Source organism: Platalea leucorodia (genome assembly GCF_965183815.1).
Source record: "Platalea leucorodia genome assembly, chromosome: 3".
NCBI lineage: Eukaryota > Metazoa > Chordata > Aves > Pelecaniformes > Threskiornithidae > Platalea > Platalea leucorodia.
This window is the reverse complement of record NC_138825.1, coordinates 47,218,837-47,228,463: the sequence shown is the minus strand read 5'-3', so window position 1 is coordinate 47,228,463 and position 9,627 is coordinate 47,218,837.

Genomic DNA, 9,627 nt, shown 5'->3' with positions numbered 1-9,627 from the left:
CTTGTAGTAAAAGAACCGAGGTTCCCATCGAAGGCCCCAGAGGAGGGCTGCCAGACCAGCCCAAGTGGTCTGGGGGAGCAGACCGTGCCTCTCCCTGCAGCGGAGGGTGAAACCACATCAGTCAGCGCAGCTGACCTGAGGGAGAAATCCCTTTTAGCTCCAAAACTGGCAAAGGGTTTATCTGAGCATGTGAGCAAGGCATACAAGCCAGGCACTTCTGTTATCAGCTTGGAGAAAAGCCACACTAATGACCTCATGCAGGGGGGGCGATATTTAGCCAGAAGGAACAGGATTAGACCTAAATTGTTGTTTCCTCTCTGCTTGCCGAAACTCCTCTCCCTGATTAAAACCAAACTTTTATAGTATCTTTTTCTTCAAGACTCTAAACTTTTTGGCTACATGTTTTCTTTTCCATGTCTGGCGAAGGCCAGAGCTGTAAGTGCCAAAATGTTGAGTGAAAGTTTGTTTTTTTCCTGAGAAACTCTCTCACCACTACGGCTTATCCCAAAGCTACAAGCAGTGGAACAGAGTTAAACAGTCGAGAAAGAGGTGGTGATCGAGCCAGAAACACGGATCTGGGACATTTTTCCCTCTAACCCTGGCCATGCCGCAATGCCGTCCACCTCCTGAAGACTCTCCCGCAGCCCCAGGCCGGCCAAGCACGTGCGTTTCCTCAGGAAAGTCACAGGACTACACACGCCAAAAGCAAAGCCTGTGTGCAACTGCGTTCCCGAGCCAGAGGCCAAAGATCCCTCTTCAGCAGAATTCTTAAGTATAAATCAATGGGACCACTCACACACTTAAAATAAGGGCATATGTTTAAACACCTTGCTGGATCAAGGACTTAACCCCTCTTTCTCACAGCTGAGCAAGCTTTTAAAAGGCTTTGAATATGTTTATCATCAATTTTTTTTTTTTGCTGGCATTATTTGGAGCATCAAGACTAACTTAAACCAGTGCATACAAAGGACGACTCTAATGTGAATGCCACAAGCCTAAGGGGATAAGTGGGATGAATGGGTAATAATAACTCCATTTACTAACCCCATGGCTTTCTCCATTCCATTTCTCTTGCCAGGGGGACCTTAAAATCTTCTCTTTTAATCTGATTTCTCTAACATCCTTGCACGGGCATCTCAGGAAAACAAACAAGATTCAAATCACAGAGCAATCACATGTACAAGCGGTTTGGCCCCGGTTTTGATCTGCTCTTCCCAAAAGTGAGCCTGACCCTGTTTCCCCTGCAGGTCGTAGTAAAGTTCCCCACTGACGTCAATGGGAGCAGGAAGACTTGTACATATTAATTCAATTATTTCAGCTCTCGGGATCCTTTCTGGCTTTCTACCTGTCTCCTCTCACAACCCTGTCCAAACTGTCTGCTCCTAGTCCTGAAGCTGGTGGCACTTCACAGGGTATGGAGCGGAGCCGATTCCAGGTGGATTCTGTCCAGATGAAGGCGTTTTCAAGAAATCCCGTATTAAGGTGACATTCAGGTCAGTGTGCGTAGCACTGCAAGACACCCCACATGTTGGGGAGGCTTGATGAGTTTCGCTCTGGGTACAGGTGTCAGGGGCCTGAAGACACTAGCACCACCCCCATTGGATCCTATCCCACTTTGCTGTCCCGCTCTCCCAGCATTTCCATAGCTGCTACAGTATTTCATGGGGACCGGGGCAGAGGCACCGGGCTCAGTCAGTGCCAGTCTTGACAGAGCCAGGCCTGGCTGCTCACTGCAGCCCTGCTTGCGAAGGTACAGGTGGTGGAGAAAGTTATTTTGTAATGTCTTTCTCTGTCCTGGCTCCATTTTATTCCACCCAATAAGTTGCTCTACAGCATATCTCGGGATAAGACCAGTCCTGCGTTCCCCTAATACATGGTGACACGCATGGCACAAGTCAGGTTTCCTATAGGAGATCTGAGGAGCCTTTTGGATTAAATTATTTCTCTTCGTAGATACCCTTGGGGTTTACTGTTTTTCCTTTTGTCCCTTTTTCATTTGCTTGATTTCTTTTCTCTATGCTGCATCTGTGACATTTTGTTCAGGGTTGCAGTGAGTGAACAACAATTTAGGATGATGAATTATGGATTAAAAGAAAAGGCTGGGCTATTTTGGAATCACTATTCAGTGCCTTCTGCAGGGACAAAGGAATTCCAGAACGACAGTTTTTCAATTATCTGTGTTAAAGACGAGGGAGAAAGAAGAGAAGGAAGAGAAAGCAAACCAGGGAGGATGGGAAGGAAGGGAGGGAGGAAGGAAATGGAGGCATGAAAGAATAAAAGAAAGACAATTTCTTCTGTTAGGAGCACTGAGAAAGCACTCCACCCTCTGATGAGTTTTCCCTACCAGACTTTCCAGGGTAAATTCTGAAACCCTTGTGAATTTTTTGTGGTGCTTTCAGAAGTAGTCCCTTGAATCAACTGGGAGCTACTCACAGGAGCACAAGCCGCCCAGCACTTGCGAGGGTTGCAGAAGGCTGTCCTCCTCTACCGTGGCTGAGTTCCTTAAGCACAGGACTATGAAAAAACCCGTGGGGTGCTCAGCTGGAAATTTGCAGTCCTTTACTTAAAGCCACAAACAAACATTTTCTCAAGTACCCTGAGCAATATCTGCGTAAATACTCCCTCCCTTGGCTGGAAGATTAGGGGAAAAACAATTGCAATTTTGTTGACTTAACTTCGACATTTGAAAACTATGAATAACAAGGCATGGGGGAGCTTCTGTCGTGGAATAGAAATTGCCATCTAATTCCACTGCAATTTATTGAGCTACAGGCATTTTTGAGGAATGCCGTACAGAAATGAAAGGACATCATTGAATAGGGGATGCTTTAAAGTAGATGATTTGTTGCCCATTTGGCAAGTGAAGCAGCGTGGCCTCTGAGTTACGGCACTGAACTAGCACTCAAAAATCCCGCTGAAGGCCCACTTTGCTCTCAGGCTGCGGACACAGGCAGTGGACAATTGAACCTTGCCATCCTGGAGCTCCTGACTCCCATCTGCAAACTGAGAATGCTCAGACCAGGACGTGCTTCAAGATCTTGGGGCAAGAAGTGCTTTATAGGAATATGAGGGTGGCATTGCAATAGCTGGCTTTTGGAGGAGAATCGTACTCTCTCTGTTCGATGGCTTAATATCAATTTGTTTTGTTTAACAAATTATCAGCAATGTACACATTTCATGCTCCACTCCACCGGTTTCTGTGACCCTGGCAATACAAGTGTCAGGAAGACACAGCTGTGACTCTCACCAATTCCCCACAGCCTGCTCCTACAGCTTTCCTCTAATCTCAGCTGAATAGTTTCATTACATGACATGTTAACGCACCAACAGAGCTGGAAAGGCTGAGTGCACCTCTAGGTGTACACAATGTAAAATCATTAGGCTGCTTAAGAAGCTTCCCAAATGCTTTCTGTCAGCAGTTAGATGGCAATTACAGAATTAACTGGAACAGATCACATCTCCCCCTCGCTGACCCGTAGCCTGCCAACGAGGGGATACCATTTCAATGGAAAAAAGGTATCACCTGTCGGAAGAACAATATGAACATGAATAGCATATGGAAACCATTTACCGGCTACCACAGTATGTACTCACCAAATTCGAGTACTGCTCGGACCAAGCTGGGGTCCACAGACCCACTGATACTTGTGTTGCCCTTTCTCTGCAGACCATGTGGGCGAATAAAACTGTGAGGGGACCGAGACTTTCAGCCCCTTGTGCTGATGGGGCAAGGCCATCAATGACTGAGGCAGGTGGGATGGGGTAGGGCGGTGTGGGGCACCCTGCCTGCCCTCCCCGCTGCCTGGGACTGCGTTGCTGGTGGAGGATGCTGCGATGCTGGAGGCAGAAGGCGAGTCTCCCCTGTGGTGCATGCAGAGCAGGGAGGTTCTCCAAAGTGCTGCTTGGAGGTCCTGAGGGAGGACCCTGCTTCAAGTTACTCGCTTCAGTCACTATCCCTGCCTCTCCCTGCATGCCGGCCACTGCCAGCCCACTGGCTCGCCTGCCCTGAAGGGGCGGCTAATGGAGCTGCTCTGGCCATGGACACACTAATCCTAGCCAGATGTTTCTCAGAGTGAGTGATTAAAAGCCAGGGACACAGCTTGCAATTTCATATGGGGCCACACACTTGCTGGGCTATTACTGTCACCTCACCCTCATCCCCACACAGTAACCATAACCCTTCCCCAAGCCATCACACACATAACAAGTATAATGGATAACCTCTTTTCCTGGCTTTTTAACCTTTCCTTGTCCTCTCCAGGCCTGGACCTTATGCACCACCTCTCTTTCTTTCTTTCCTGTATCACATCCCAAAGCTCCCTGTGGTTCCCATTGGCTCTGCCTTTCCTTGTACCTCTGCCCCACTCCTCCTCAATGCTTTCCCTTGCTGCTTTTCCAGAAGCACACTGGGATGCTGCTGCCCACTCCACCTTGGTGCCATCTGTCCAGTCTCCTCCTGCCTCTGAAGCAGCTTCCTCACTACCTACTTGTTCAGCTAACTCCTTAGGGTAATGGCAAGAAAACCCCAACATCCACCAGCAAAGTCTCTCTTCCTCCAAATGTCTCACTGTTGTGTTTTTTTTCCACTCTTATTATCCTGCATTGCTTTTACTTGCACCTCAGTGTGTTGCCTGGAGAGGCATCCGCATCTGGAGTGCCAAACTCACAGCTCATATATAGACCAAATACAGGCGACCAGGACTGTTTACCTGGTCCACAGCCTGCTCCTGGCAGCCTCTCTCTTGGGAATGACCGAGGAGGAGTTGTCCCAGCAGCTGTCAGGGCAGCTACAGCAGATACAGCTGCTGCCTGCCCTCTCTGAAGGCCCTCTCTGAAGGCACTTCTCGGAAAGAGGGTGATGGGGACCAGGCAGCATTAATCGTCCTGGTGATGGCCACCTCCTGGGGGCTCCCCAGGAATGGCAGCAACATTGTGGACAGCACACACAACCATACAGCTGAAGGGACCCTGTGAGCCATCAAGCCCATCAAGCCTCATCGTACGCTAAACCTACAGCCCTCCTGACAGATGTTCACCTAATCTGCTCTTACAGACTGCCGGGGTTGGGGACTGCGCACCGTCCCCAAGCAGCACGCACTGCAAATGACCTGTGCTTGTGCAACACATTGACGAGGGGCTGGGATTTACAGCGGTAGACGGTAAGGTGCATGGGCAGGAGATCCGGTCAGATAGAAGAGAAATGGTTCTGGCATCCAGCCCACCTGACACCAGAATAACAGCATGACCCACCCAGCTGGAAAGTTTGGGCTCACTGCTTTATATTTGTCTAGGCAAGCGCCTGTTAAGTGTTTTTACACTCTTTGCTTGTTGTAAAGAGCCATGTGAGTTAGGGGAATTGGTTAAAAATGTTCAGCTCTGGTTTGTTCCATGAGGGAAAAATACATCATTTTACATTTTTACATCTTTTCTTTCACATTTTTTTTCCTCCAAAGGGGGAAAGAAAAAAAAAAAGTCTACCGATGGAAGGGCATTCAAATAAAGCAGAATTATTTTTTAAAAATCTAACACCAAAAATAAAAAAAATAAAATAAATAAAAATCTCTTTTTGGGTTTTGTTTGCAAAAGCACACTTATTTGTCTCTGTGTGACATTCCTAATAACTACAGATGCTTCTTTGTGGTAGCCACAGACTCATTCATCAGCCAGATCTCCTGGGTAGAGGCACCAAACCTCCCAAGAGGCACCTTTTCACCTGCACAGAGAAAGACGCAACAGAGCAGAGACCATGGGCTGGGCCTGGGAAGAGGGGCAAAAAGCACTCAAGGAGGGCTGTATAAGTTGCATAGCTACTCGTTCTGCCAGCATGCATCTGTCTTGTAAATATGAAAATGAACTCTTCAATACTCCAATTTTTATTCTCGTATAGGGAAAAAAGTAAAGGAAAACCAATTGCCAATCCATAGAGCTGCTAAAAGGGCAGCTGTGAAGGAGGACAGGGTTTAAACGGCTCAGGGCACCTAAAATAATGAGCAGCTTAGGAAAATAAAACCAGCAAGAACGCAGACAAAACAGCTGTCCGGGCTGCAGCTGGGTCCTGTCTAAGGGAAAGCAACGGGTGTCAAGTTCACTTTTCAGTCCTCTCCATCATTGTTCCCTGTGTTAACAAAGTGGTCTGGAAGGGAAAGCAGCGCCAGAGGAAAGCCTGACCCCCTTGGCCAGCTCAGTCCCCCGCCGGCTGTCCCAACCATCACCTGGCCCAGGCACCTCGAGCACACATGGGCGTCTAAAACCTCTGCCCTCACCAGGAGCTCCACGCCACCCAGCCGAGACTCCCAAAGCCACCTGGGGACAGGGTCCTTTCTGGTGCTGCCCGAGGTGCCCTCCTGTTCCCAAGACACGGGCAAGCTGCGGGCAGGTGGAGCAGTGCCCAGGGACGCTGGGACCCTCTGGGCCACCAGCTACAGCCCCGGGACGTTATCCAAGGGCATCTCAGTTGGCTCTAAACATCCACGTGAGGCTTACTGGATCAAGCCCAGTGATTTCCCAGTCCCCTCCAGCAGCACAGGCAGGTTAAGCTGGGTGCATATGTAAATCGATGCAGAGCCGGGGCTGGAGATATTTAGCTCCCACTGTGAGCTAAATTTTCTTATTTCATATGTAAAGTGCCCTACACATTTTTGCTGATACACAGACAATCATTTTAAAAGCCAATGAACCTCCTCACCCTACCTCAGGTACCACCTTCTAATCACCACATAAAATTTCATCCTCTATATATAAAAAATGTATGGCAACAGACTTGCCTGCCACATGCCTGCAGAGATAATTAAATGTCGATGCCAGAAAATATGAAACTGGAGGTTGGCAAAATTTCTCTATGCCTTTTCATCCCCAGCTTTTGAGTTCATGGAGAAGGAAAATGGGAGTTTGGCAATGACGAGAGATTTAAGGGAGTCTGTGAGAACCATTTTTTCTGTGAGCAGAGAGGGAAGATTTAGTTAATCTTTTTATCTGTCAAGGTACTGCACTAACTTATGCATAGCCATGAATTTCACTTGGTGTGTGCTATTATATTACATGACTGCCGATAGTTTTTTGTAAAATATGTTGTGGCTTATTGAGTTGCTCTACCAAATCATTCACTTCTCCGTTTTCTCCCTCTTTTTTTAATAAACATCGCCTGTCATATATTATGTAAAGGCTCTCCCCACCTCATACACCACAAAGCAGTGGTGTAAATCCAAGCGTGAAGACACAGAGAAAAGAAACAAAACTGGATATAAATGCCACCAGGCCTGTGTCACTAGCCACCAGTGGAAAATGTAGGATGAGGTTAAAAAAGCACAATGGCTAGAAAATGGCCTGTTTCAGGTGTGTGCTTTGGGGCAGAGGTGGGTGATGAGCAGAGGGAGAAGATCGCAGCAGAACTGAGCCTGTGGCTGGACACCAGCCCCACGGCTCTGGGCCCTGGCCAGTGTCTTTGTCCAGAGTCTGCTCTGCCCAGCCTTGGAGAAGGCAGCGAAGCGATATTGTTGGACGCAGCACAGGAGCCAGGGGCTGCTGTCCACACGCGCGCAGGGATGTGTCGGCATGATCCTGCTCTTGATCTGTTTTTTTGCCGTTTCTCTCCCTCCTCGTCCTGATGTTCTTGATCTCTTGTTGGATTTCAGCAGCTCCCTTGCCAATAATATCATTGGCATCTCAACTGTTTTCCTCATGTTTCTTCTTCCACGTGCTTTTGGTGATCTCAGCATCACGCCTGGACTCCCACCACTTCCTCTTTCAATTACTGCCGCTGTTCCTGGCTTCTGGGAGAGCTCCCCACGGCTCCCTCCTTCCTGCACTGGGCAGCTGGGAATAACCTGCTTCGCATCCCTCCTTTTCCTCTTTCCTGCACAGTCACAGCTCTCAGTCAGGGATGCTGCTTTCCCTGCAGGCGTCTGCTTATTCTACCTGGCTGTGAATAGCCTTTTCTGCTTCACACGTGGGAACTAAGGATATGGAGATTGTATATTTTCGGTGTTCAGATATCACTAGGGACAGGAGTCGGCAAGGGATTTACAGACAAGTCCTTAATGATCTGTTCTAAATCAGACTGCAGGACTCCACCCTCCTCCTCCTCCTCCTTTATCTCGGCCTGTCCATCACTCTCAGTGCAGGCAACCACACTCTTTTTGTCTCCCCTGCGTGTTTCTTTCCCATCCCTTCAACTGGGAGGTCTTCTGTGTCCTTCCTTCAGCTTTTGGGGCTTCAAGGCTCTGCCCTTGGTTCCACCCTCTTTTCTTTCTGCATCATTTATTTTACAGAATATGAGGCAATCACCCAGCGAGAATCTTACCCTGTTCGTCATCATCTCACATCTCTGTTGGTGCAACATCCATTTCTCTGGCTTTGACTTGACTAAAGCAGCCCTGCCCTCATCCTTTCGTAAGGCTGCTGCTGCAGAGACCCACATCCTGAGCCCGTAACCCTAAAGCTTCACTATTGCTCTGACGACACTATTGTTCCTTTGTCTCGTTCTGCTCTCTGGATGGGTTTTTATCCTGAAAAAGTGAAGTATTCAGGGCAAGGACTATCTTTTTGTTTTGTCCTTGCACAGCACGTAGCACAGTGGGGCTCCAGTCCAGAGTGAGAGTCTCAAAGCGCTGTTGCTAATCAAAGTGATGAAATGATAAATACACCTAAACTGGCAGTAGGTGTAACTAGCCTGATCTAGTTTGTCTCTCCTGCTCTCACGCAGGCAGTCAAAACTGACTGACAATGCTGTTGCCAGTGACGAGATTTCAGACTTATAAGCCATAGTAACCAGCCGTGGGGACAGCAAGGTACTGGATACTCGTGTACCCAGCCGCCAGGTCTGGTATCTCTACACCTACCCGCATAATAAATTTACACAGATTCAAAAAAACACTAGGTACCTCGCCGATAGTTATATTCAACAGGCTGCAGGCAGCTGGGTTCATATCATCCCAAATGTCTTCCTCAGGTTGTTGTCAGGGAGAAAGCCTACCCTTACTTTGGCCATAGACTATACTTTTCCATGATAAATCTCTTCTCCTGTCAGCACTCTTCCTGCATACTTGCTAAAAATGATGGAGAACCAGAGACGTTGCTTTACAAAATAGAGCAAAATCATGTTCATTTGACTGAGTTTGAAATGGAGCTCTTCTCCTTTTTCCTCAAATACTTATTTTCATTTTACTGGATTTTACCACAACCACTTTTCTTAAACAACCCCCTTTTCCCATTAAATTATACATTTGTAAGATTTTTCATTGAGATGCCAGATGATGCAGGAAAAAAAGCTGTAGCATAAACATCTTCCAGAAGCAGAAAATGTGTTGCTTGCCTTTTGCAGAGCCAAAAACAGCTCTGTGCCCAGTCCTCTCTCTTTTTCTTCCTCCTGTCCGGTGGCTCAAGAGGAAGGCAGCAGCCCTCCATGCTCATCCAGCAACCTTCAACACGAGTGCTGGAGGGGTATTTGGTGTTAGGAGCAAGAGGGTGGCTGGAATCAGATGTCAGCGAGGCTGCTCCGTGACATTGTCCGGGGCGCAGCATGTGGTGATGTACGGTAGAAAAAACGTATGGGGAAAAGGGAGGAGAAAGAAGAAAGGTGTCTTTTGACATCGGCAAATATTTGAAGTAAATATAAGTTTAATTTTGCAA